The 27,537-nt window shown below is 48.9% G+C and overlaps 1 protein-coding gene across 4 annotated transcripts in view; it reads left to right on the top strand.

Annotated features, from left to right (window-relative positions):
* Positions 1 to 11,254: 11,254 nt before the first annotated feature.
* Positions 11,255 to 27,537, top strand: part of ZHX2 (zinc fingers and homeoboxes 2) — a 178,849-nt gene continuing 162,566 nt past the window's right edge. For 2 of the 4 annotated variants that reach the window (XM_069599968.1, XM_069599969.1), the window contains exon 1: positions 11,255 to 11,789. The gene's annotated coding sequence lies outside the window, so the exon portion shown is untranslated. The remainder of the gene's footprint in view (positions 11,790 to 27,537) is intronic. The other 2 variants (XM_069599965.1, XM_069599966.1) reach the window with 1 other exon arrangement.

Raw genomic sequence — 27,537 nt, 5'->3', positions numbered from 1 at the left:
TTCCAGGAGATCTGGGTTGGCGCTCCCGGACTTAACCACTATGCTTCACTATCCTCTGTTCCAGCCCTGGTGGTGGGCGGGGAGGGTTGGGGTGGTCAAGACTGAGGGTTATTTAGGAACTACATTTAGGGTCCTTTTGTTATTTCCCCTCACAACTCCCACAGAGTATAATATCTACAAGACAGCATTTGCTATCTTATGATCAATTTATTGTTTTCTTAAAGTCTTATGTGACCATTTAATCCTTGCTCATCAGCCTGCGATGCCATCCTCAAAATGCACACACACACACACACACACACACACATCTCATCAAGGATGGATTAGGATTTCCAATGGGCTTTTTTACAAACTGCAGGTAACTCTCAAAGCACCTAGAGCACCCCTGGGGGCGTAGACAGAAGGCCACCGCTAGATACACAGCTCGGGCCCTCTCCAGATCTCCCTGGCATATCACCAGGTCAACTCTTCCACTTAAAACCGAACCACGTGGTAGGGGCATGCCTATCTGCATAAGAAACAGAAGCTAGACCAACGACAACCTTAATTACCACCGCCAGTTATTAAGTGCCATGTGCCTTCAATTTAATCCTCTCAACCATCCAAGGGTTGGAGAAACTGGGTGGGGATCATTATCCCTGTTATTCACAAAGGAAACAGAGGGTCAAAGAGTTCAAGTACTTGCCACAAACCCTCAGGGAGAGGATGTCTGAGTCCGTATCCATGCTCAAAACCTCCTGATTTTGAATCCTGCCTCCAACTGCAAGGCCATGAAAACTCCACAAAGGAATGAATGAGCGAGTTCTAAGGAGCAGCTCTGTTTAGTGGATGGTTATTGATCACACACTACATGCCCAGTATTGTATCAAGCCTTGGAAATGCAATAAGACAGAAATGGTCCTTGCCTAATAGAATCTAGAGTCCAATGAAGACAACTACAGAATTTATTCATTCAACCAATATTCACTGAGAGTCATCATGTCAGAGCCGGACACAAGTCTAAGTGTTTAAAGATGTGGGAATGAACAGAAAAGGCAGGGATACTGACCTCATATCAAAACACTGTGATGGAGCATTTTAGACAGGCAGTGGAAAAACTGGAAGGGGAAACAAGTCTGGGACGTGCCTTCCTGGCCCTCCAGGGAGACATCCAGTGTTGGTGGGAAGTCTAGGCTCCCGAAAGGGTGGTCACCCACCCAGGCACTCCCTAGAGTCATATCCCAGGAGAAGGTCTGGGAGAGACTGGCTGGTTTCCAGCCCTGGGTAGCTAAAAAAAATCCCAGTTGTGCTGAATGTCCTGGGGTTCTCCAATTATTAATATTTTTAAGAGGTGTCATGAAGTTCTTCTCCCAAGTGCTCCAGAGAGATGAATTTTAATCCACTTTTATGTAAAGAGTGACTATGTTGGCAAACAATATTCTGTCATGGGGTGGGGGTGAGTGGCATGAAAGGCAGTGCCATGATGTTCAATGCCTGCTCCAAAATGTTTGAGAATAAAAGAGATATTTTTAATTAAGTGTCTTAGAAGTGGATGCAGTGAGAGGGGACACGGTTGTAAATTTTCAGGTGAAACAAACCAGGTTTCCCCTCTACCCCCACACTCCACAGAGTTCATGACAACTGTGCTTGGAGGTTTTCCATAACTGGACCACTGCAAGGAGGACATGTTTTATCAGAATCTGGATTAGGGTAGAGGTAGCACGTTGAAATGACAAGCTCCAGCCACCATCTCCTTCAAGTTGGGATTGGGACCTCAGAGGACTCTGAGACTAAATGCTGGTCCTGGCTGTGCCAAGCTAGCATGACTTCTCTCCTGCCACGTTGCCGAAAGGGGCACATGTTCCATGGCAATGTGAAATTTCCTCTTTAAAGTGAGTCATTTTGGAGGAAAGTATTCCATATGCAAGGAAGCAGGTGGTCCTACACGACAAACTCAAGCTGGTGCTGGATAAATGGTTGAAGTTTAAAAACCTTGATTGGATCCATCGCCATCGTTCCTGAATTTAAGATGGAGAAACTGAGGCTCTGAAAGTTTAAATGAATTGCCCAAGGACACACAGCACAATGCTTCTACTCACCCCTTCTCCAGTGCACTGTTCACGTCTGTTACACAGGAAGCTTCAGACTTTCAAGAAAGAAATGGGATTCAAACGTGGAAGATAAGCTCAGAAACCCTGTGTCAGTGGAGGCGGGGGCAGGGTGGCACAGATGGAAATGTTTCCTTTATTTCTCTAAAAGGGAAATGGATCAAGATCCTTTAAAGATACAGGGTACATCTAAGGCAAGTCTTCCAGTCAAGATGTCCCCACAACACATAATTCCCTTCATAAGAGGAGCTGGGCAGCCTCTATAAAGCAGTAACAGTAGATTCACCATACAGACCCCAAGTACACATCATAATCCTACGAAAATGGCTTTAAAATTCCATCACTTAGGAATACTGCTTCTGGAAAGATGGAATAGATGCAATTTTCCCTATTCCTCCTGCAAAGGACAACTAAAATCCCTGGACATTACAGGCAAAACCATTTCCAAACCTACAGACTCTGAAAGGTGAAGAGAAGAAAGCAGACCAATTAGGAATCTCAGGATCTGAGGGATGACATGACCATGAATTCCCTGGGTTTTCTTTTGCTTTGTATACCCCACAGTTGAAGCTGACAAAACCAGCAACCTGCAGGGACCAAGGAGTGCTGGGAAAAAAAACCCCAGCGAAACTCAACCAAAGCCTGCTTTCTCTAGTCAAAGGACCAGGAAAGAAGCAGAGTAGCAAGACAAAATTTTAAGACAGAAGTATCTCTACCCTAGTCAAACAACACAGAACAAAACTGTGGCCCAGCCTTAATGATGCCTGCAAAGGCCAAGTGAGCAGTCCAGACTTCCACTGGATGAAGGATGAAAGACTATCAAAGAAAGAATGCCCCAAACATCCCAGATTTCATAAAACAATGTAGAACTACAGATTTAAGAAGCTGTGGGTGCTCAGTTGCTCAGTCATGTCCAACTCTTTGTGACTCCATGTACTATAGCCTGCCAGGCTCCTCTGTCCATGGAAATTTCTAGACAAAAATACTGGAGTGGGTTGCCAAACCCCAAACAGGTTAATTGTGTATGTATCAAGCAAAGGAATGGCAAAAACTGATAGAATGGAAAGGAGAACTAGACAAGTTCACAATCACCCTTGGAAATTTCAACAGCCTTTTCTCAACTTACAAAACAACTAGATAAAAATTAGCAAGAGTATAAAACTCAACAATGTCATCAACCAACAAGATCTAATAAACGTTTATAGACCACTCCACGCAATAACAGAGAAATGCACATTCTTTTCAAGTATCCACAGAACACACACCAAGACAGACTATATCCTGGGTCTTCCAAGCTCAGCAGTTATTGGCAGAATTCAGCTCTTTATGGTTGCAGGGCTGAGGTCCTTGTCTATCTTGGTCCTTGTCTAGACTGAGGTCTATCTTGGTATGTGTTCTACGTCTTGACTGTCAGCCTGGGACTGCTCTCAACTTCTAGAGGTAGCTTTCAGGTCCTCGCCATGTGACTTCTCCACCTCATCAGCAGAGAATCATCCTTTCTCACACTGTGAATATCTCTGAATTCTTCTTCAACCAACTCTGCTTTTACAGAGCTCATAGGATCAGACAACACCTATCCAGAAATCTTCATAATTTCCAGATTATAAGGCCAACTGATTTGATATTTTAATTAGATTTCTAAATTCTTTCACAGCAGTACCTTAGTTAGTGCTCAGTTGAATAAGCAGGACTGGGAATCTTGAGTATCTTAGACTACTACTTAGAGTATCTTAGAATACCACTACCCCACATTCTGTGTTAGGCAAGAAATGAGGACACAGAGATGGCTGGCAAAATACCCATCCTCAAGAGGTTACAGTCAAGCGAATGTAGCAAAGAAGTGACTGGACTACAGGGTGATAATTGCTAATTCAAAGAAAATGCAATAAATATCCTGCTTACTTCAGAGGAGGCAAGACTAACTCCCTTGGGAAGAATGCAGGCAAGCTTCCCAAAGGGAATGACATTTGACCTGAGTCTTCAAACACAGAGGAGAAGGGAAGGCATTCCAAGTAGAGGGTGCATGACTTAGAAAGACAGAAAAGACCACAGCAAATTTAGGGAGTGACAAGTAATCCAGTGCTGAATCTTAGCGGACAACATTAGGAGACATGGTTTTAAACGATGCATGGATATAGCATTAAATGGTCCTGATTCAGAAAGAAAGTTACTTTATTGCAGTTCTCTTTCCATCCTTTTAATTAGCTCAAGAAAAAGTTATTGGTTTGTTGTTAACACCTTTCTACACCTTTACCCTCTAGCTCTACCTTCTGCAAATGAAAGTGTCTAGCTAGCTTAATAGCACTCTTTCTGTGGATTATTTTCGTTGCTACCTTTCATTTGTTACAATCAGTGTTGGATTTCCTTTTCCCGTTGTAATAAAAAGCTTATTATTATTATCATTATTAAATAAATACACACATTTAAGTTTTGAATATAAAATGTCAAATAATATTACAGGTAGTACATACGCCTCTGGGGCAAAAATTGTGAAGGTGATTTGTAAATGAGCTAATTTAGGACACAAAGGTGTCCTAATGAGAAGGAATCAAGATTAGAAGTCAGGATCTATAGTCAGTCAAACTTGAGTTCAAGTCCAACTCTTCTATGATTCTTAGTCTTCACCTACAAATTAGGGAAATGATACACCTACTCAGACAGCTGTGAAGACTAAGTGAAACCAAGTGAAGAGGTATCTTCAAGGTGTCTTCATGCAGCAGCTTTTCAAGTCCCTATCACAGTGCATGTCTCTGAAGAATGGAGATACCGGCAACATCGAACAGGAAAGAAACTCCAGCACCTACTGAGTATCTGTGCTAAGAGTATTCATCTGCTTAGGATCTGGGGTGTGTGTGTGTGTGTGTGTGTGTGTGTGTGTGTGTGTGCGCGCGCGCATGCGTGTATGTGTACATGTGTGTGTGCGTGTGTGTGTGCTGGAGAGGGGGGTTATTCTTAGGCTGCACTCAGCTGTTTTGTGAAAAACAACTAATATCACAACCCTTTTGTGAAAAGGTTGTCACTCAGAGGAGTGGCCAGCGCAGGCATCGGGGACCAGTCCCTCCAACCCCTTGTCTGGCTTTCTCTATGGTCGCAGAATGCTACATCCTACAGAGACCAGTGGGAAGTACAGCTGGAATATTCAGACATACATGCAAATGAAAACAAGAGGAAAACACCTCCCATTTCAATTATCTATTGCTGTGTAATAGACTAACCTTGGCGGTATTAAACAACTATTATTTTATTATCATCTCCCATGATTCTGTGGGTTGATTGGGTTATGCTGGGTAGATCTTCGGCCCCATGTGATGTCAACTGGGGCTACAGTCAAGTGGGAGGTCAATTAGTCTGGAATGCCTGAGATGGCTCACTCATATGGCTAAAGTCTGCCTGGGAATCAGCCAGAAATCAGCTGGGGCCGTGGTCCCTGGCATCTTGGTTTTCTGCAATGTGGCCTCCCCTTGAAGCTTGGGCTTCTCACAACATGGCAGCAGGATTCCAAGAGGAAGGAAGCAGAAAATGCCAGACTCATAAGTGATATGTCTCAGAATATCACTTTCATAGCATCAAAGCAATCACAGGACTAGTCCAGATTCAAGGGGTGGGGAGATAAACTCCATCTGTTAATGGCGAAGTGTCTTTCATAAAGGGAGGGAAAGGATTGACTGCAGCCATCTTGGGAGAGCATGGACCATACCCCCTGAAACTTTCATTTACTGCAAAGGGTTTTTACTCTAGAACTATGTGTATATTTCAACCCAGTAATGACTTATCAAGGAATTTATCATTCAGTTCACTTTAATCGCTCAGTCGTCTCCGACTCTTTGCGACCCCATGAATCGCAGCACACCAGGCCTCCCTGTCCATCACCAACTCCCAGAGTTCACTCGGACTCACGTCCATCGAGTCAGTGATGTTATCCAGCCATCTCATCCTCTGTCGTCCCCTTCTCCTCCTGCCCCCAATCCCTCCCAGCATCAGAGTCTTTTCCAATGAGTCAACTCTTCCCATGAGGTGGCCAAAGTACTGGAGTTTCAGCTTTAGCATTATTCCTTCCAAAGAAATCCCAGGGCTAATCTCCTTCAGAATGGACTGGTTGGATCTCCTTGCAGTCCAAGGGACTCTCAAGAGTCTTCTCTAACACCACAGTTCAAACGCATCTATTCTTCGGCGCTCAGCCTTCTTCACAGTCCAACTCTCACATCCATACATGACCACAGGAAAAACCATAGCCTTGACTAGACGGACCTTAGTCAGCAAAGTAATGTCTCTGCTTTTGAATATGCTATCTAGGTTGGTGATAACTTTTCTTCCAAGGAGTAAGCATCTTTTAATCTTGAATGGTTCAAAAGATTTGATGCAAGGTTTTCTGTTGCTAATGTTTCTCACAATGAGAATTCGAATGAGGACTGACCACCCATGCTGTGTCTCACCAGACACAAAGCCTATGCACCATAGAAACACAAGCCTTGATCCTGGTAACTGATGTGCTTAGCTAAGGTCACTCTAGGTAAACAGATGTGGATACTCTTGAAAAGCATTGGCTCCCTCTAACTGGATAAACCTTGGCAAGAAGTGCATTTATTCTTCCTTCATTCATTCAGCATTCATTTGTGGTGCACCTGTGATAAGCCATGTTGGTTTAAACATAAGGATACAACAGCAGTGAACTAAATGAGGTACTTGGCCATAGGAAGCTTGCATTCTAGTGGGGATACAACCAAATAAATGCATAAGTAGATATAATAATTCTCCTCCAGGGTTCTACAAGAAAAGAGAGACAATATCTGATAGGAGCCACATTTAGACCCCTTTTGGTATGATAAAAAGTGATGAAGATGGGGCATAGTTACATAGTTTTGCAGTTACAAGCCCTGGATTTAAATTATGGTTCAGAATTTAGTTTGTGAACTTGAACTAATGATGTGATCTTTATGACCCCTCTGTAAAATGGGAACAATAATGCCAGTTCAGCTTTCCTTATAGAGATGATGCAAGGATCAAACCAGACTGTAAAAATCAAAGAAAAATAAGCTCTGAGTTTTCCCCATTTGGTAAACTTTCAGCTCTCCACTCCAAGCAGGATCAAGTCGCTGCCAAGCCAAGCCCCTGCTATAAACCTGAAAACATCAAATCCCAGCTCCAATGCTACCAATGCCAAGGGGTGATCTCAAGGAACGAGACATTTTACATCAAGCCACGGGGTGGGGAGATGCAGACATGCAAGGAGACAGCCTCTGTCTAGGATGCCTCCTTTCTTCCTTTCACTCGCAAGTATTCAGTAAAGCAGTCTGAATGTGCTAAGAGGTCACACTCTGTCTTGCTTTGTTGTAAGTCGTGTCACTAGTGGCCATTCCATGCTACAGTTGGTAAATTGATATTTAACTGTTTTCATTTCTCTTAAGAGTTTCATAATGGAAAAAGTCAATAAATGTAACATATGGAAAGATACATATCAAAATTATAACCAGTGCCAGGTGGGACTGCTGATGTTTTCTTTTTCTTGTTTCTCTGTTTTCTTTTTTCATTCATTTAGAAAAATGCTTATCTAGCATGGGAATGCAGGGATCAGATAGCTGGAAGGGGTAACCCCACAACCCCCATCTCAATTCCAGATCTTTGCCTACCCCCCACCACATCTCTTTTAAGTTTGCAAGCCAGTGTGGATTTGTTGTCATTAGATTAAGGGTCCCATAAGGGTAATGCTGCTTTTTATTTCTTCTCCTCCTGCCATTTCTAAATTTTTAAGACTTCTTAACCTGGCCTAGTTCTTATCAAATCATGAACAGAAGCTACTTCCTCCCTACTTGGCCTCTATAAATCAAAGTGACAGACTCCTGTCTCTCCTTGGTTTTGAAGCCACCAGACAAAGATTTGAACCCAGATTTTTCTGCTTACTGGCTGAGTGACTTTGAAGAAGCTTCTTAAGTTCTCTGAACTGCAGTTTTGTCATCTGTAAAATGGGAGAGAGAATACCCACAGGGAAGGTTGGTTGTAAGGATTTAACAAGATGATGTGTAAGAAGGGCTGATACATAATAGAAGCTTGAAAGATAATTGCTGCTAATAAAAGCAGTCCTGGGAAGCACTGGAGGCTGTTCTAGGCTGAGGGTGGAGCTTGGGTTGTTAATAAAAGGCAGAATTGTACAATCATTAAGAACTCTGGCTCTAGCCTCTGAAAAATCTAGTGTAAATCCTTGTTCCCTTTATTTGCCTTGGACACATTACTACATTTCTAAGAGCCTTGGCTTCCTCACCTGTAAAATGCACATAATAATAACTTACCTTAACAGTGATTCTCAAAATCCTATCCAGGCATCCTAGAGGCCCCCAAGACCCTTCCAGGGAGTCCTCAAGGTCAAACGTGTTTTGGTTATAGGGGTAAAATATTACTTACTATTTTCACTCTGATTCTCTCTAAAGTGTACAGTTGTTTTCCAGAGGCTACATGACATATAGTGTCATTGCTCTGATGGCACTGTGTTTGTAAATTCCTGTGCTTTAATTTTTTTCAATTTCTAATATGGTAAATGTCGAGATGTATAAAACTCAGGCTAACAAAAGCTATTTGGGGTCCTCAATAATACTAAAAGTCTAAAGGAACCCAAGATAAAATATTTGGAGAATCACTGCCTAAGGATTGTTGTAACGATTAAGTACTGTACCCCTGAAACTAATACAATATTGTAAGTCAACTATACTTCAGTTAAAAAAAAGATTCAGAAGCAACTGGTATATGTATACAAAGCACTCAGTAAACATTATCCCTATAATTATTGGTTCCAAAGCTCCTGAATCATAGCAGATAAGGATCTGCCTACTCCACCTACACATAAAGCAAACTGAAATCAAATTCCAGCACTTAAGCCAAAAGTCACCCTTGTTTCATCCCCTTCTGTTTATTTATATAGTGAAAGTTGAGTTCATGCTAAACTTGGAACAATTTAAAGACACTGAGGCATATAAGAGGCCCACACAGTGCCCAGGAGATCCAAGTGCCCTGAAGATATGGGAACTCAGTGGACAGTCCAGAGGGCTTACCCTGCTTGGCTCAGCCGTGACCCTGCCATCCTATTACTTACTGGCCCAGTCAGAAGAAGGAGGTAATGAGGAGGGGCGCAGGGCAGAGAGAACCTGGCTTATAGAAACCCCTCCAAGGTGGTTGACCAGCAAAAGGGAGGTGCAGCCTCAAACAGGAATAGCTTCCTTAAGGTTTCAGTAATTTCCATGGAAACAAGTTGAGAGCTATCATTTTCAAGGGAAGGTGGGGAAATGATGAGATGACCTGGAAGAGTCAAGAGTAAGCAACATAAAAATATTAAGAGTTGGGGACATCTTTTTCTTTCACTCTTCAGACACACCCTTGAGGGAAGGGAAAAAAAAAAAAAAACAACCAGCATCCCTAAATTCTGGGTTTGATGGCAACTAACAGATTAGGATTTTAGACAGTAGGTATCAAATGAGTTTGAGAAAGATGCGATGTGTCCTGGATCATAGTCATTCAGCAAGTTCTTAATATTTTAAAAGCCTGCCTGCCCGGGCAGCTGAAGCCTCAGGTACCAGATAGTCTCGCGAAGAGACCCCCCTCCCAGGCCAGAATCTAATTTTATGCACTGTTAACAAGCAAACCCTACATCAGCAATAACGGAACAAACAGGTGCAAGCCAGTAAGAAAGTTTTGCATACGAGTTATTTTTATTGCAATAATTCCTGGGGACCCAAAGAAGGAGACTGTGTTGAAGAAACGAGTCTCCGATGAGATCCTAGAAAAACCTTTTGGCTTCTTTCTTCTCCTCAGCCTCGGAAACGAAAATGCCGAAAGGTCACTCAGTGCCTTGGCCACACGGTCAGCCCCAGAGCCAGCCGTTTGCACCCCAGTCCCGGTCCTCGCCTGCAGCCACTCCGCCGCACCCGGCCACCTGTTGCTGCCCTCGCGCCCGGAGCCGAGTCGCAAGCCGCCGCTAGAGTTCGTTCTAATTCCCTGGAGCAAAGGCTGGCCGGGAAACCCCGACGCTCCGAGCCTGCTAATCTTCAGGGCAGGCGGGGACTCCGCAGGGCCTCCCAGCCCCAGGCTCTCTTTGTCTCCTCGCGGCGCTCAGAACATCAAAAGTCAACCCCAGACAGCATCCTCTCTCCCCCTCTTGGCTCGTGCGCGCTCGCGCTCAGCTCACACCTGGGAGATGCTGACGCGTCGAGACGCCCACGGAGGGGAAAAGGGTTCATCCTGGCAGGACCCGGAGGCGCAGACAGGTTGTTCTTCGTGAGATTCCAGAGCGTCTCCTGAATCCCAAATCCCTTAGAGCTCCTTAGCTGGACACTGTAGCAGCAGCGCTGCGCCCCAAACGCAAGTTCGCGGTTGCGGAGGCCGTAGGCGGAGAGCAGCGACATCCCGACTCGCCTTCGCTCTAAGGAGCCCAAAGGGAGATCCAGGGGGAGGCAACAGTTAGGGATGCCCTCCCGCCAGGAACGCCGGAGTCGCAATTTCGAAAGTGACCCGCCTCGCTTCCGAGGGACTTGCCTATGAGCGCCGCGGGGGTGTGCATTTCTGGAAGTCTGAGAATCCCAGAGAACACTGGCCGGCAAGAGTTTTTAAGTCAGCTCCCGGGGCGTCTGTTTGTTTATTGACGCTTAGGGGGAAAGTTTGAGGATGTTTAACCAACCTCAGACCTGGCGCAAGCGAAAATCTCAGACTCTCTTGGGTAAAAGTCCTCTAATTTCGAGTCGTTATATAAGTAGGGGCTCTTTCTTACCCTGCCTACCCTAAGCGCTCTCGTTCCTATTTCAGGAGTTAAATGTGTCTCGCTTAAAAAAAAAATTTTTTTTTAAGTTGTCATTATTTCCCTGAGTCCAAAGGCGGGAGAACGCGCAGGCCGCGCCCCGGGGCGCGCGGCGGCCCCACCCTTGCGCTGCGGGAGGGACGCGGGGTCCCGGGTGCCGCCGGCTCGCGCTGGAGCAGCCGCGCCCCGCAGTCCCTCCGTCCGCCACTCCACGTGGTCGGGATCAACAGTTTGCTGAGCTCATCTGTGACACCTTGAACTTTTAATAAAGAAAATGGGTATTGCACCGGGAGGGTTCGGCCGCGGCCGCCTCGCCGGGTCCTGCTTAATATTCAATGATCTCGCTCGCGCCTCCCCCTCCTCCCCTAGCAGAAATTCCACCGAGTCCGTTACTGGGCTCAGACTTTTAACTTAATTTACGGGGCCCCCACCCCAACCTTGGCTAGTAACCAGCGCCTTGAGGGCTAGCTTTCCCCCCTCCCACCCCTCTAGCTCCCGCCTGAAAATTGACATTTCGCCGGCGTCTCCGGAGGGAGCTGAATTTCACTTTGTAACTTTCTGCGGAACCCGAGCCCGGGTGGCAGCTCGGGTGGTGGTATCGTATGCAAATACGCATGCTGACGTTACAGATCATGTGGGTTTTGGCGTAGATTCCCCACTGATCGAGACATTTTTTCCCCCCTTTTTTTTCCTTCCCCCCCCTTTTTAAAAATTTTGGCCACTGTTCTCCGTACGGGGGCTTCTGTCTGTCTGGCTGGCTGGCAGGCTGGCTTGGCCCCCTCTTTCCCACGGAGCCCGAGCCGGGCGCCCGGTGGGGAGTGGGGAGTGGGTGGGGGGGGAGCCAGCAGAGTTCCATTTTGGAACGCCCCTGTGCCGCGTCTCCGCGTTCCCAGCCCGGGTCCCCGCGCTCCCAGCCCCCGGCGCAGGTAAGAAACTTCGCCCCGGCGCGGAGCACCCCCCCACCGCCCCGGCGCCGCCGGCCCCGAGCCCCGCACGCCGGGCACCGGCCACTCCAGCCCAACTTTCCCACCGCCGCCACCGCCGCTCCCGAAAAATGTGTTGTTAATGGGACTTGGCCGGGTTTGTGATTGCAAAGGGGGGCGCGGGAGGGGGGTGGTAGGTAGTGTGCAGGCTTTTTTTTTTTTTTTTTTTTTTTGCGGGTGGGAGGAGATCAGAGGAGCCAGAGGTGGGGGGGATTTTTTTTTTTTTTAAGAGTTCTGATTACAAGTTTGGATAAATGGGAGGCCGAGCGAGGAGGAGGAGGAAAAAAACATGTCTACGTTTCCCTATGTCGACATAAGCCACAAAAAAATATGGCGTCCGCTTTCGACAGGGCGTTACGTAGACCCGACTGTGTTTTTATTTATTTATTTCGGGGCCGGCTCCCTCCCTCCTTGGCCCGAGCGCGGCGCTTTGTGCGAGCGGGGCCGGTCCCGCGGGGACTCGGCCGGGACGTGGCCCCGGCTCCGCGGGGTTCGGCGGGCGGGGGGCTGCGTGTGTGTGCTCCCCGCCGTCGCCCCCCCGCCTCCGCGCTCCCCGCGTCTCCCCGCTCCCGGTGACGATTCGCCGTAACGTGGTGGCAGGAAGCATGACGCCGTGGGCTGAGGCTCGCCTCTCCGCTCCGCGCTCCTGGCGGCTGCCGGCGGCGCGGGCGGGCGGGCGGGCGGCCGAGCTACCTGCCGCGCGGGCCGGGCCGGAGCGCGGCGCTGTCCCCACGCCCCGCTCAGGTGCCGGGGAAGCCGCGTGGGGAGGGGCGGCGAGGGACACCCCCCGGGGACCCCCCCTCCCCGCAGGGCCCGGCGGCCCGCCCCAGCCCACCGTCGCCACCCCCACCGCGCACCGCCACCCGCCACCCCCCGGCCCGGAACCGCTGGGGTCGCGTTTCGTCTCTGCCCCCACGGGAGAGGTTCAGCTTTGTTGGTGTTAACGGCGCTTTGGTGGGGTCCCCGGGACTTGGTCGACTCTTCGCCTTTGCAAACTTGCCCCTTTCCCAGCCGCTGTGCAGGAGGCTGCGGAGACGCAGATGAGCGGAAAGTTGGAAACCAGTGAGCATCACAGGACGGTCCCCTTGGGCTCGTCGCCGTGCGGAGCTCGGGAGGCGGCGGCGGAAGGGGAGAAGGGTGTGGGAGGCTGGGGAGAAAACTTGACGGGGAAGCCAAGTTGTGATTTGCTCAGGCTTCCACCTGATGGATTGGTTTCCAGGCCAGTGGGGTCTCTGCCTTCACAGCAATTTCCGCGATGGCCTTTTGTTTCTCTGGAAGGTGGGGCAGGAGGAAGGTGGGGAAACCAAGACTTTCCCTGGACCCCTCCCCTTTGAAAGTGGCGCTGCCCAGCTTGGGCCCCAGGGATCACGAAGTCTTTTCGGACCCTGGAGTTCTGTCCAGCGCGATCCCCGACAGTCTCCCTGTTATCAGTGTTAATGTTGAAAGCCGCTCAGTCGTGTCCGACTCTTTGCGACCCTGTGAACTATGGCCACCCCCCCCCCCCAAGTCCCTCTGTCCATGGGGATTCTCCAGACAAGAATACTGGAGTGGGTTGCCTTTCCTTCCTCCAGGGGATCTTCCCGACCCAGGGATCGAACCTGGGTCTCCCGCATTGCGGGCAAATTCGTTACCGTCTTAGCCATCAGGGAAGCCCCCTGGTGTTGTTAATGTTACTAATAGCAGCTCCCCAAGTCCGAGTCAGGCCGTGGAGGCGGGCGGGGCGGGATGCAGGATTTGGGGGACAGGCATTGCCCCCTTCGCTGTTCCTCGGGTTGCTCAAACCTCCCACAATTATCCTCTTAAAACACACACATACATAGACTCATCCACTCACTCACATGCGCATTCTCTCTCCTGTAATGTTGAGCAGAAGTGAATGCCTTGAAGTGTAGGGAGTGAAGTTCTGAGAGCTCTTCAAGATTTCCGTCAAAAGGTGATTTTCTGTTTATGAGGGCAGTGAGTTAAAGTAGTGGAGTCCCAGGGCAGTAATGTCAAAAAGCATTTGGATGACAACCAAGTGAAAGAAATATCTTGTAAAATGGCATGTTTAATAGTAAAAATAGATTAATGGAGCCCTCAAGTGCTTGAACGGGACTCACATGAAGGTTTAAGTTTAAAGGGAAAATTAATATAAAGCTGTAGACACATCTTTTAAGGCCAAAGGGGGGAAATCTACAAGTAAGATTGAAATGTGTCCCTGACAATGACTGGACACACGATCTGGGAATATCATTGCTATTTAAACACTCTGCTCCATTGACTGTTCTCATGTGCATATTTACCTTCTGGCCAGGTTTGGTGTCAGTGAAGGGTCCACTTGGAAGTTAACAGCTATTAAGGGGAAAATTCGGAGGCCAAGGTTTTGGGGTAAATTGAATATACTAATTCCTATTTAAAGGCAAAAATCAAGACGCCACAAATGTTTGTTGGCACACAAGTATTCTCCCAATGTAAATGCAACGTATCTTGACATGCCCAAAGGCAACCCCACTTCAAGTGTCCTGTCCCCATCAGGACCTTGAGACTCAGTGGGGTGCTGTGCATTTGACAAAAAAAGATATTGACAGTGTTTGATAACAGTTGCTAACACTGTTTCAGTATGCCAGGCATAATGCTGTATATTTTACATGCTTTACCATTTAATTCTCACTATAACCCTATGAGATAAATACGATTATTATCCCAAGTTTCCAGTGGAAGAAACTGAAGCTCAGAGAGGTGACAAAAACTTGCCCAGAAGCCACAGAACAAGAGTTAGGCATTTGAAGCCAAGTCTTAGACAGCACTCCAGTATAGCAGCTCCTCGGATATGGGAAGTTGTAGTTAGAATGAAAAGTAAAGGCAGGAAAGAGGAAACAGGGACCACTGCCCAGTGGTCCAAACTTGTAGGAATTTTCCTGAGTTTCATCTCCTACATGAAAGAAAGTGAAGTCGCTCAGTCGTGAGCGACCCCGTGGACTGTAGCCTACCAGGTTCTTCCATCCATGGGATTTTCCATGCAAGAATACTGGAGTGAGTTGCCATTTCCTTCTCCAGGAGATCTTCCTGGCCCAGGGACTGAACCTGGGTCTCCCACATTGTAGGCAGACGCTTTACCATCTGAGCCCCCAGGGAAGTCCTAATTCATCTCTTAATTCATTTATATTTAGCAACTCTATGTTGATCTGTTTATTCCATAACTATAATATTCATCACACTAATAAAGGGCTATAGTCATTAAGCACTTTTATAAGTCAGGGACCAAGTGCTTAGAATTAAACTATTTTGTCTTCATGACAACCCAGTGGGGCGAGTACTATCATTCTCTCCTTTATATAGATGAGGACCTAGGAACACAGAGAGGTCCTGTAACTTGCTCAAGGCCAAACAGTAAACAGTAAGCAGAGTTCCAGACTCCAGAACATGCGCCGTCCACAAGTCAATACGCTATTCTAGACATGATGGAGATGCTGATGAAATGGAGCACCTCACTAACCTTGATGCAAAGCCCTACTCCAGGAACCAGGGAGATGTTAGTGGACTGAGACCCCTTACCACCTAGGAGTTTGAGCAGCCAGCAGGCCACATCAAGCAGAATTAAATAGGTGCTAGAATTGAGAAGAGTAACTACTGTAGAAGTAACATGAAGGGCGCAGTTCTTGCGCTGTGAGGGATCCCATAGAGGATTTCCCAGAGTGGGTAGCTGGGAAACTACCCATGACTGAGGAGGAACCATGTCTGGAGATGTGTCCGGTATCACTGCACACAGCTGTTAGTACCAGAAATTCTGCCCACCCATGACTTAACCAGATGGGGGCCTATTTGTGTTGGACAAGAAGAAAGTGGGTGGAATGGTGCCTCAGCTGTACCACTGGGGACTGAGGCTCTGCCTTTCTATTCTGCCACCCATAGAGTTATAGGCATTTGACCCCAGGTCTGTCACCTCATGGTGGGAAGGGGGCTGCTGCATCTCCAGGCCTCACATCTGCCTCCCAGGAAAGGAGAAGTAGGATGACTGGGGCGCACAGAACATTTACCTAGTGTGGCTTTACTGTTAACGTTTGGAAAGGGACACCCCTCTCAGGGACTTCTGTCCTTAGCTTGACCAGAACTGTGCCACATGGTCACCAGCACCTACTGGAGAAGGGGCAATCACATGTTTTTAGTTAGGCGCATCAATGCCATAAACACACGGGGATTCAGCTTGTTACGCAGAAGGGGTGAATGGCGGAACTGTTGTTGAGTTGGCAGATAAAGTGTGTGTGGCCTCAGATGAGAAAAGGGGTGTATTCTGGATGAAGTTAAAACTGCGTCCTGGGAGCCACGTGCGTTCTGCTGAGGTAGAGAGGGAGATTCAGGGAAGATTGTGCAGAGAGATGACGCCAGACTTGGGGGCAGACGTGGAGGAGGTTGATTTAATTTGTAGGTACTAGGGAGCCATGTATGGATGTGAGAGTTGGGCTGTGAAGAAAGCTGAGCGCCGAAGAATTGATGCTTTTGAACTATGGTATTGGAGAAGACTTGAGAGTCCCTTGGACAGCAAGGAGATCAAACCAGTCCATCCTAAAGGAAATCAGTCCTGAATACTCACTGGAAGGACGGATGCTGAAGCTGAAACTCTAATACTTTGGTCACCTGATGTGAAGAACTGACTCATTGGAAAAGACCCTGATGCTGGGAAAGATTGAAGGCAGGAGGAGAAGGGGATGACAGAGGATGACATGGTTGGATGGCATCACTGACTTGATGGGCATGAGTTTGAGTAAGTTCCAGGAGTTGGTGATGGACAGGGAGGCCTGGCGTCCTGTGATTCATGGGGTCGCAAAGAGTCAGACACGACTGAGCGACTGAACTGAGCTGAACTGAGGGAGCCGTGGCAGGCTTCTGAGGAGGGACTGTCAGGTGTTTTAAGAAGGTAAGACTGACAGCAGTGCGCCTTATGGAAATAAATCAGCTTGGTTCTTATTTGAACTAGAATGAGTTCTGGAAAGTTTCAGACCAGGGGACCAGTTCTGCCTTAGGGCAAAAAGAAGACAGCACACTAAGCAAGTGAGGGAGATTTTCTTTTGGGTTCTGCCAGTAGGAATCCAGAATTAACCTGATGTTAGTCAGCTGCTGTGTGCATGCGCAGTTACTGCAGTCGTGTCCAACTCTTTGTGACCCCATAGAGTGTAGCCCGCCAGGCTTCTCTGTCCTTGGGATTTTCCAGGCAAGAATACTCGAGTGGGTTAGCCATTTACTTCTCCGGGGATCTTCCCGACCCAGGGATCAAACCCCACCCCACCCCCCACCCCCGTCTGCTGTGTGTCCTGCATCAGGCAGATTCTTTACTGCTGAGCCACCAGGGAAGCCTTTAGTCAGCTGTTACCAGGAAGCAGCTAGCTTTCCTTTTGCAGTAACTCAGTGAGTGGAACTGGACACATTGGAAGGGAGGACCAGTTGACTCCCCAAACATGACGCTTGCCTTTCTCCTGAGCCTCAGATTCCCCGGGTCCCACCTGCAGCTCCAGCACTCATCAGCAGAATAATTTCGGTTGTGACCCTTCAGCTTTGCTTTCTTTTTCTTTCACGTTTGTTTAAAATTGGAGGATAGTTGCTTTACAGTGTCATGTTGGTTTCTGCCATACAACGTGAGTCAGTCATAACTACGTATATAAACAGAGGGGATGCTCGCAGAGGCCCTTCTGTCGGTCTCCCCACACTGGCTTCCTCTAGCAAGGCCACCATTCCTGATTCTCTTCTCAGTTAATCACTTTATGATTTGGGGCTGTTACATATAAACCTCAGTTTCCTCAGCTCTAAAATGGAGATTATTCCAGTAGCTGCTTTCTGGATTGTTGTGAAGCTGAAGAAATTTACAAAAGGGTTTAGCATAGTGCCTGCCACGTGGATTCTGCTCAGTAAATGTAACCTATTGTCACCATCCTCACCTGCCATCATCATCTTGCCACCACCTCCAGGATGTGACTTTCTTGTATCCTTGAGAGGGGCCAGGTAATTAACATGCATGAATTTGTGCCATAGATTTCAAGACCCCAACTGTCCCCAGTTCATTGCAATTCTTCTCCATCCCACCCTCTCCCCCTCCCACACACACACACTCACATATGCGTTCATTTGTGGCAAATCTGAGCAGCTTCTGACATGCCGAGCTCCCCTGAAATATCACAGTGGGACCCTGGTTCAGGTAATGTGCTATGTCATGGTCAAATCCAGGCAGTGCCATACTGAAAAGATGCTCAGCTGCTCACATACCCCGGTGGTAGACAACAGAGTGGGCATTGTTCTGGGTACTGACAGGGTAGTTTCTTTTGTAGTTGAAAAAGTGAAAGTCCTCTCGATTCCCTGCCCCACCCTCCATCAAATAGGTTGTGATTTTAACAACATCCACCCCAATCTGTTTCCTGTTTCTATGCTTGAAGTCATGCATTTAAGAGGGATTGATTGGCAATGGTGTGTGTGTGTGTGTGTGTGTGTTGCTGATGGGGGGTGTGGGTGTGGGTGTGTGTGTTTGTGTGTTGCTGATGCCTCTCTTTCCCTGCCACCCCACCCCTGGTGAACAGTTTACCTGTTAAAAGCCATAGTTCGCACACTTTCTTCCTCTTCCTGCCCGCCTCTTGTCCCCTAGTACTGAAACACTTAGTGGGGATTAAATCTTATTACACAGTGTTTCAGTACAACAATATTTACCACATGAAACCTGTAGTGAATGAAATGCTTGTGCTGTTGACTCATGGGGGATCGATATGAAGGAGTGTGGCCCAGGCATTCACTCACTTTGGTATAAGAGGTTCAGACTTTAGAGGTGCACCGGCTTGGTTTGGGATGGAGAAGTTTGAAGCACCTGCTGGGTTTACTTTCCTGGATTTAAAGCCACGCCTGATTCACCTTGCAGGGGGAAATCGGCAAAACCCTGGGAACCGTTTGCTGTCAGGCTCCGGGCGGGGAGTGGATTCCTGTGTTCCTGGGGCCTCGAAGGGTGGCCAGGCTGATTTAGCTCTTTCTTTGGGAGGGAATGCTCCCTGTCGGGGGCCCAGAACAGACTCCTTGGGAGAGAAAAGTAGCCTGCTGGTGAGAAGGGTAGAGAGAAAAGATGAATGAGATTTCCTGGGCTGGTTGGATGCCTGCACCTGCGGCTTCTGGACTCCAAACCAGCTGCAGAAAACCGAGGAAGGACCAGACTCTACATGGAGCAGGCTGCAGGCACACATGCAGGGGTAGTGCTTGCATGACGGTTTAAATCACTGCTGCAGAAAGGCTCAGGAAAACCAGTCCTCAGCGGGGCCACCATTTGTATCCCTCAGAAGCATCTCCCCCCACCCTGAGCCCCTGACCCCAGTTGTGACCATTCTGGCTGGTGAGATTGAATAGAATACAAAGCCCCCTGCCCCCCACCAGACACACCGCAAACACAGTGCCCCCATCTTCAGAGCAGCAAGAGCATCCAAAAACTGGGTACCTACTGTGTGCCAGGCACCCTGCTGAGCGTGCTCTCATCACTGTGTCCTTCAGAGTGACTCTGAGGAGTGCATCCAGGGCCACGGTGGAGCCTCATCTTAAAGACCAAAGGAGAGCAAAGCGCAGAGCGGTCAGGCGCTTGGTCTCAGGAGGTAGCGGAGATTCGCGTTCACATCAGCCTGATTCTAAAGCCGGTACTCTTATGCATCACCAGGTCTTTATAAGTACGTGTCACTATGTTTATGTATCTGTTTTTGGCAGTGCTGGGTCTCCGTCGCTGCGGGGTCTTTAGTTTGGGTGAACGGGGACTACTCTCCAGGTGCCGCCCTCGGCCTTCTCGTTGCAGTGGCTTCTCTTGTTGTGGAGCAGGGGCTCTAGAGCACACAGCCTTCATTGGCTGCGGCTCCCGGGCTCTGGAGCACAGGCTCAGCAGTTGTGACGCTCAGGCTTAGTTGCTCCGCAGCATGTGGGATCTTCCCGGATCAGGGATCGAACTTGTGTCTCCTGCATCAGTAGGCTGATTCTGTACCACTGAACCACCAGGAGAGTCCCTCACCAGGTCTTTCTGATGTCTTCTGGAGGCCTGGAACTATATGGAGGGAGAAGGGACAGTTTTAGAATGAGTTTCTGGACAGTCTGACAGCTTTTCTGCTAAAGGAATGTAGGGATCAGTGCACGCAGGCATGCGTGTGCGTGTGTGTGTGTTTGTGTGTGTGTGTGTGTGTGTGTGTGTGTGTGTGTGGTGTAAGGTTAGTTAAAACAGAAGAGAATTCCAGATCTGTACCTGTTATCCTTAGCCACCCGAACCCCACTCCCAAGACAATTCTAAGCGTCTATCAGTGTCTACACCAGAACATTCTCCAGGGGGCACGCCACCCTCTCATCCCTGGCTCTGGCAAGAGAATGAATCCCAGTGGGCTGACAGCTGACAGTTGGAGACCGAGGAGAAGCTGGGTGCTACTTTCAGGATGCTGAACAGCCTTGCCAGCCAATGGGGGCAGGAGGTGGGGGGAGCAGGCATTGGGAGGGTGGAGAATGGCTGGGTTGCTGTTTTTATACAATAAAAGAGGATCATTGTAATTGGGAGCCCTTGAATCATAACACGTCTGCCCATGGTTCTTTCCAGCTGCAGAGCCATTTAGTTAAATAGCACACAGAAAACTCCTTTCAGCTGACATTACTTTCCTGCTGTGCTTAAACTACAAGACCGGGCTGAATCGCTCGAACGAAAAAGCCATCTCAGGCTCCTTTAGCCCCTGTGGGTATGCAGAGCCCCCATGAAATCTTCCTGGCCTGTGCAGGAGGACGTTGAGAAATTATTTTCCTGTGCAATGCACCCTTGTCTTTTGAGGAGCAGCATCTTTAAGATATTTGCAACCCAGTCTGGTCAGAGCTGGATATTGCACATGGCCAAGTTGTTTAGGATGGGTGGTGGCCCAGAGAGGGTAGGGAAAGGCCTCAGAGTGACTGGGGCTAAAGGAGGCCAGGCGTGTGGACTGACAGTCAGAAGATGGAAAAAGAGACCGCCCCCTCCTCCCAGCTGAGAAGGGAGGGGAAGGGATGCTGGTGGCTGCAGACAGGAGCAGAGAGGAGCACAGGCCCTCACCAAACCTCTCTTGATAGAGAGCACCGAGGTGGCATTATCCTATAGAACAGTCTGGAATTTAATTGATTCTAAGCGTGCAGTGAATTTCTGCCAGAGCCACACAGTTCAGGAGAACTGGAAGACTTCAGGTCATTTCCAAGAGCAGAGACTCCTGGGTGCAGGGAGCCACAGAACAGAAAGGGTTTGGTTCACTGGTGGGTTAATGGGAGACCCTCCAAAGATGGGGGGCTGCAGTCGACACTGTGAAATTGAATGTGGCCTGACTTCGGCACTTTAGAAACGGGATTTATTGTAAAAAGTCTAATGTCCTCTGTTGTCCCCGGAGGGGGATGTTGGGAGGATGAGAGTAATAGCAGCATGGTGCACGAGTAGGATCAAGGAGTGTTCTAGCAGGAAGGGAGTTTCGGGGTTGCCTGCTCCGACTTAGGGAAACTGAGGCCCAGAGAAATGAGGGAATTGACCCAAGGATGCACAGTCATATGGCAGCACATGACTTTTCCTCTCCTGCGCTGTCTCATTTACTTCCTCTGTCCAGTCAGCGGACACTCACAGAGCCCCTGCCAGGGGAAGAAAACGACACCCCTGCTCTCAGGAAGGTCATAGTCATTTGGCACTTAGCAGCAACTGCTTCCTGACATCAGAGGCGCAGGGCCCCAGTGCTTTCTGTGGGCTAGCTCACTGCACTTCTGGGAGATGGGAGGACTCTGTTATTCCCGTTTAATCGATGAAAAAGCACAGAATGGGGAAGTCCTTTGTCCAAGGTTTCTGGAAGCCAGGCAGTCCTACACCATGCTTAGTGCTCTTAAGGTTCAGGCTCGTGCACTTGTGTCCCCTCCTACCCTCTGTGCACCTGCGGTTCCAGCAGGAGGGCTGGGCCCCCACCGCAGTGATTAGTGCCCGGGGGGCCGAGCCACCAGCCCTCGCTAAGGAACACAAGGATGGATGTGTGTTCAGAGCTCGATGAAGGGCCTTCTCCTGCGTGGGGGTTGTTCCTGATGTATTGAATGTCAACTTCTTAAGCTCTGTGCCCCTTATACCTCACGTCACAGCCCAGGGCATGTGTACGGCAGCCCTGCTGAGCAGATAGTGGGGAGGTCAGAGCCTGAACCCCAGCACACATCTGTGCCACCCAAGACCAGAGCAGTTACAGCTACATCGGGCACGTGCCACCCAAGACCAGAGCAGTTGCAGATACATTGGGCAGGCATGCTGCAGCTGGAAGACGCTGACTGGGAGTCCCGGGTGGGCAGGCCACTTAGGGACACAGCATTGCTGGTGATGGGTCAGTTTAGTTTTCTGTAAAACTAAAGGTCTCTAAAAATAAAGGAACTTGGAGGCACTTTAGGCAACTTTCAGTTGAGCAACAGATACTTATTAAAGTATAGTAAAAAGTCCCAAGTGCTGTGTGTCGGGCCCTGGGCATCTCTGTAGCATAGATGTTAGTACTAGTCACATTTTAAAAAGTAGTTTGAGAATAGCATTGAAACATGTATCTTATCATATGGGAAACATTGCCAGTCCAGGTTTGATGCATGAGACAAGGTGCTCAGGGCTGGTGCACTGGGATGACCCTGAGGGATGGGATGGGGAGGGAGGTTCAGAATGGGGGACAGATGTACACTCATGGCTGATTCGTGTCAATGTATGGCAAAACCCACTATAATGTTGTAAAGTAATTAGCTTCTAATTAAAATAAATAAATTTTTAAAAATAAATAGCTTCACATCCACCCATTTAAAACGTACATTCTCCTGACTTCTAGTGTGTCTACAGAGGTGTGCATCCATCACCAGCGTCTAATCTTCGAACATTCCCATCATCCCGAACAGAGATCCTGTGCCCCTTGCCAGTCATTCTCCATCCTTGTCTCTCACCCCTTCCCCGCCAACTCTAGACAAGCACTGATCTTCTTTCCGCCTGTATAGCTTCGCCTTTACTGACATTTCATATAGAAGGAATCATAGAGTACGTGGTCTTTCATATGCTTCGTTGACTTAGCATGTTTTTGAGGTTCCTCCATGTCACAGCATGCATCAGGACTGCATATTATTTCGTGGCTAAATGATATTCCATTGCATGCATAGACCACCTGGGGCTGCCAGAGCCAAATACCACAGACTGGGTGGCTTAAAGGACAGATATTTATCTTGTCACAGATCTAGAGGCTGAAAGTCCAAGCTCAAGGTGTCAGCAGGTTTGGTGGCTCACGAGGCCTCTCTCATTGGCTTGCAGCCGCTGCCTTCTCACCACATCCTTGCATGGCCTTTTCTCTGCGCACATGCCTCCATTATGTCTCTTCTGTGGCTTCAGTTTCCTCTTTTTGTGAGGATTGGACTAGAGTCCACCCTGACAACTTCATGTTAACTTCATCACCTCTTTGAAGGCCTTGACTCACATTCTGGGAATAGGGCTTTAGCAAATGAATTTGGGTGGGACACAGTTCATATCATACCACAGTGGTATCGTGGGCCGTTTTGTTTATTCAATGACCTGCTGCTGGGCAGTTGGGTTGTGTCTACGTCTGGCCATTGCAATAACGTTGCTGTATCTGTGTGCAGTCTCTATGTGGACATGCGTTTTCATTTCTCTTAGGTGGCTATCTGCGTGTGGAAGTGCTGGGTTTTGTGTTTAACATTTTGAGACACTGCCAAACCTTTCTGGCTGTTTCCGTTTTACATTCCCATCAGCAGTGTATGGGGATTTGGATTTCTCCATATCTTCGCCCACCTCCTGGTATCACCAGAAGCTCCATTTTACAGATGAGGAAACTGAGGCACCGGGTGGGGAAGGTCAGTCACAGGGCTAGAGAGTAAAGGAAACAGGCTTTGCACACACACACACACACCACACATACCAGTCTGACCAGTTCCCTACCCAGGGCTGGGACTGCCGAGCAAATGAGGCCCCAGTGTCTGGCATCTTAGATGGCGCTTGCGCTCAGCACCCAAGAGGGAGGGAGTGCCTCCTTAAACGTTGCATCCTGGTTTGCTACTTGCCTCACCTTTGTCCTTGCCTGGCCGCCACCCTGCCTTTGCGTGTGGGGTTCTGTGCTCCACGTCGGGGTTGTGGAGGGATGAAGGTGGGGACACCAAAGACCAAGCCACCACCGCTTCCCGTGGTCATCAGTCTGGCTGGAGAATTTGTGCATTTGCAGCGGCACACGGCGAGCCGACCTGGACCTGCGGAAGCAGAGTCCCTGCTCACAGGGCTGCTGTGCAAAATCACAGGGGCCCATACCTGTGAGAGGCTTCCCTGGTGGCTCAGTGGCAAAGAACCCGCCTGCCAATGCAGGAGACGCAAGTTCAGTCCCCGGGTCGGGAAGATCCTCTAGAGGAGGGCACTGCAATCCACTCTAGTATTCTTGCCTTGGAAAGCCCATGGACAGAGGAGTCTGCCGGGCTACAGTCCATACGGTTACAAAGAGTTGGACCCAACTGGACTACACAACAACAGCAAATGCCTGTGAGGGACTGAGCACAGCACCCAGCACCCAGGCAGTGCCCTGGAAATGCTGACCAGCACCGTGCTGTTGGCACAGACGCACCTCACACCTGCGTCCGTGGGGCTGCCTGTGAGTCACTGTGGTTGAGGGAGGGCCTGATGCTTTGGGTCTGTGACTGGCAGCCTCACCCCCACCCCTCGGGAGAGCCGTCACCCAGCGACCAGAGAGTGCCCTGAGATGAAGGGAACCGACCACCCACGCCCTCCGCGGACCTGCTCCACTTGTCCTGGGAGTGGTGGGGCCATCCACAGAGCCCAGCGCTGGCTCTCTCTCACTTCACGCGTTTCCTGGCTGGGCCGCAGGCACTCCGGGTCTGGCTCTGTTACCACCGAAGCCAGAGCGCAATTCCTGTGCTCACAGGTTGAGAAAGTACCTGATGGATAGTACCTGTGGGGATCAAGGTGAGACAGGGAAGGAATGCTCTTTCAGGGTTGGGGAGGCATATGCTTATTGATCTAGTAGGAGATTTGGGGACTCAGGGCTTCCCTGGTGGCTCAGAGTTTAAAGCGTCTGCCTCCAATGTGGGAGACCTGGGTTCGATCCCTGGGTCAGGAAGATCCTCTGGAGAAGGAAATGGCAACCCACTCCAGTATTCTTGGCTGGAGAGTCCCACGGATGAAGGAGCCTGGTGGGCTACAGTCCACGAGGTCGCAAAAAGTCAGACACAACTGAGCGACTTAACTTTACCTTTCAATTTCAAGATTTCTGGATATAGATGTTTCAGTGATAGAAATGATGAGAGACTTCTTGCACTTGGTTTGGTCAAAGGCCACGTTGATTCTGCACATGGCTTAAATGGACTCACCTCTCTTAATAGTTTTTATTGGAATATAATTGCTTTATAATGTTGTGTTAGTTTCTGGCATACAACAACATGAATCAGCTGTACATATACATACATCCCATCCCTCTTGAGCCTCCCTCCCACCACATCCGCATCCCACCCGTCTTGGTCATCACGGAGCACCAAGCTGAGCTCCCTGCGCTACACAGCAGCTTCCCGCTAGTTATCTGTTTTACACGTGGTCGTGTAAATGTCAGCGCTACGCTCCCAGTCCGTCTGCCCCATGCTCCCTCTCCCCTTCTCTGTTCACATATCTGTTCTCTACCTCCTGTATCTGTATTCCTGGCCTGCAGATAGCTTCATCTGTACCATTTTCCTAGATTCCATATATATGCATTGATATATGTATGTGTTTTTCTCTTTCTGAATTACTTCATTCTGTATGACAGACTCTTAGTCCATCCACATCTCTACAAATGACCCAATTTCATTCCTTTTTATGGCTGGGTAATATTCCATTGAAAATATGTAGCATATCTTCTTTATCCATTCATCTGTTGATGGACACCTAGGACCGATGTTGAAGCTGAAACTCTAACATAAAGAGCTGACTCATTTGAAAACACCCTGATGCTGGGAAAGATTGAAGGTGGGAGGAGAAGGGGACGACAGAGGATGAGATGGTTGGATGGCATCACCAACTCAATGGACATGAGTTTGAGTAAACTCTGGGAGTTGCTGATGGACAGGGAGGCCTGGTGTGCTGTGGTTCATGGGGTCGAGAAGAGTCAGACAGGACTAAGCGACTGAACTGACTGAACTGAGCTTGCTTCCTTGTCCTGACTATTGTAAACAGTGCTACAGTGAACACTGAGGTGTATGTGTCTTCCTGAATTATGGTTCTCTCAGGGTATATGCTGGAGAAGGCAATGGCACCCCACTCCAATACTCTTGCCTGGAGAATCCCAGGGACAGGGGAGCCTGGTAGGCTGCAGTCCATGGGGTCGCTAAGAGTCGGACATGACTGAGCGACTTCCCTTTCACTTTTCACTTTCATGCACTGGAGAAGGAAATGGCAACCCACTCCAGTGTTCTTGCCTGGAGAATCCCAGGGACGGGGGAGCCTGGTGGGCTGCCGTCCATGGGGTCGCACAGAGTCGGACACGACTAAAGCAACTTAGCAGCAGCAGCAGCAGCAGGGTATATGCTCAGCAGTGGCATTTCTGGCTCAGTGGTCCTGCCGTGGGGGACGGCGGCTTGCTGGCAGTTCAGACCTCCTGGCTGGTGCCCTCCCAGCTCTGCACGTGCACCATGCCAGCCACGCACCTGCCTGGAGCCCGGGTGGCCTGTGCTGTGGTGTTGCTTTGTGTATCACCAGTGGTCTCAGGTATGTTCTGGCACTGTGACAAGATCTCCGTCTTGCTGGACACAGGGATTTACACTTTGATTCCCACACCCCCACCCCCATCCCCTGCTACCTGAACACCTAGCTCTGGTTGAGTGGTGGCTCAGTACACCACTGCTCAGTTGATAAACAGAATCAAATAAGATAGAATCTGTATGTGTGTTGAGATAGGAGTGGGGAGTCATACTGGGTCTGACCACCCAAAAGTGAACAGAAATTTTTCTGGAGTTGGTTTTTCAGTAAGAGAGGAGGACGTCTTAAGGGGAGGAATACGTGTCATGGCAGACGTCACCATTCCCCCACGCTGCCACTCCAATGACATGGGCTCTAAAACACCAAATCTGATCATGTTCCACTGACCTCTGAAAAGCCTCCCGGGAGTCATAAACCCAAATGCTCTTAGGGGGTTTGCAGGCAACAGCAACAAGGAAAGGAGTCAGTTGTAGGACAGTAGGAAGTGATCGTGCATGCTAAGTCGCTTCAGTCCTGTCTCTTTGTGACCCCATGGGCTATGGCCTGCCAGGCTCCTCAGTCTATAGGATTCTCCAGGCAAGAATACTGGAGTGGGTTGCCATTTCCTTCTCCAAGGGATCTTCCCAATGCAGGGATTGAACCCACTTCTCTTGTGTCTCCTGTTAGCAGGGAGGTTCTTTACCAATAGCATCACCTGGGAAGTGGTAGGTAGTGAGTCGAAGTAGAAAGCACATGACCAGCTGAAAGGCATTCGAAACCATTTGAGTGGACTTTCCTGTCTATGCCAAGGACTGCTGCTGAATAACTTCTGACCCATAGGATCAAGTCCAGATGCTTTGAGAGCTGACCTCTACCCACCAGACATATTTTGCCATAACCACTTCCCACTCCACATGTGCCCCACACTTCAGCCATTCAAGGCCAAGCCCCGAACCCCGCCTGCTCCACCTTCTTTCACTTTTCTTTCCTTTTCCACATGTAGGT

This window comes from Ovis canadensis, chromosome 9, assembly GCF_042477335.2.
Source record: "Ovis canadensis isolate MfBH-ARS-UI-01 breed Bighorn chromosome 9, ARS-UI_OviCan_v2, whole genome shotgun sequence".
NCBI classification, from domain to species: Eukaryota; Metazoa; Chordata; class Mammalia; order Artiodactyla; family Bovidae; genus Ovis; species Ovis canadensis.
This window is presented reverse-complemented; position numbering and strand designations above follow the sequence as displayed.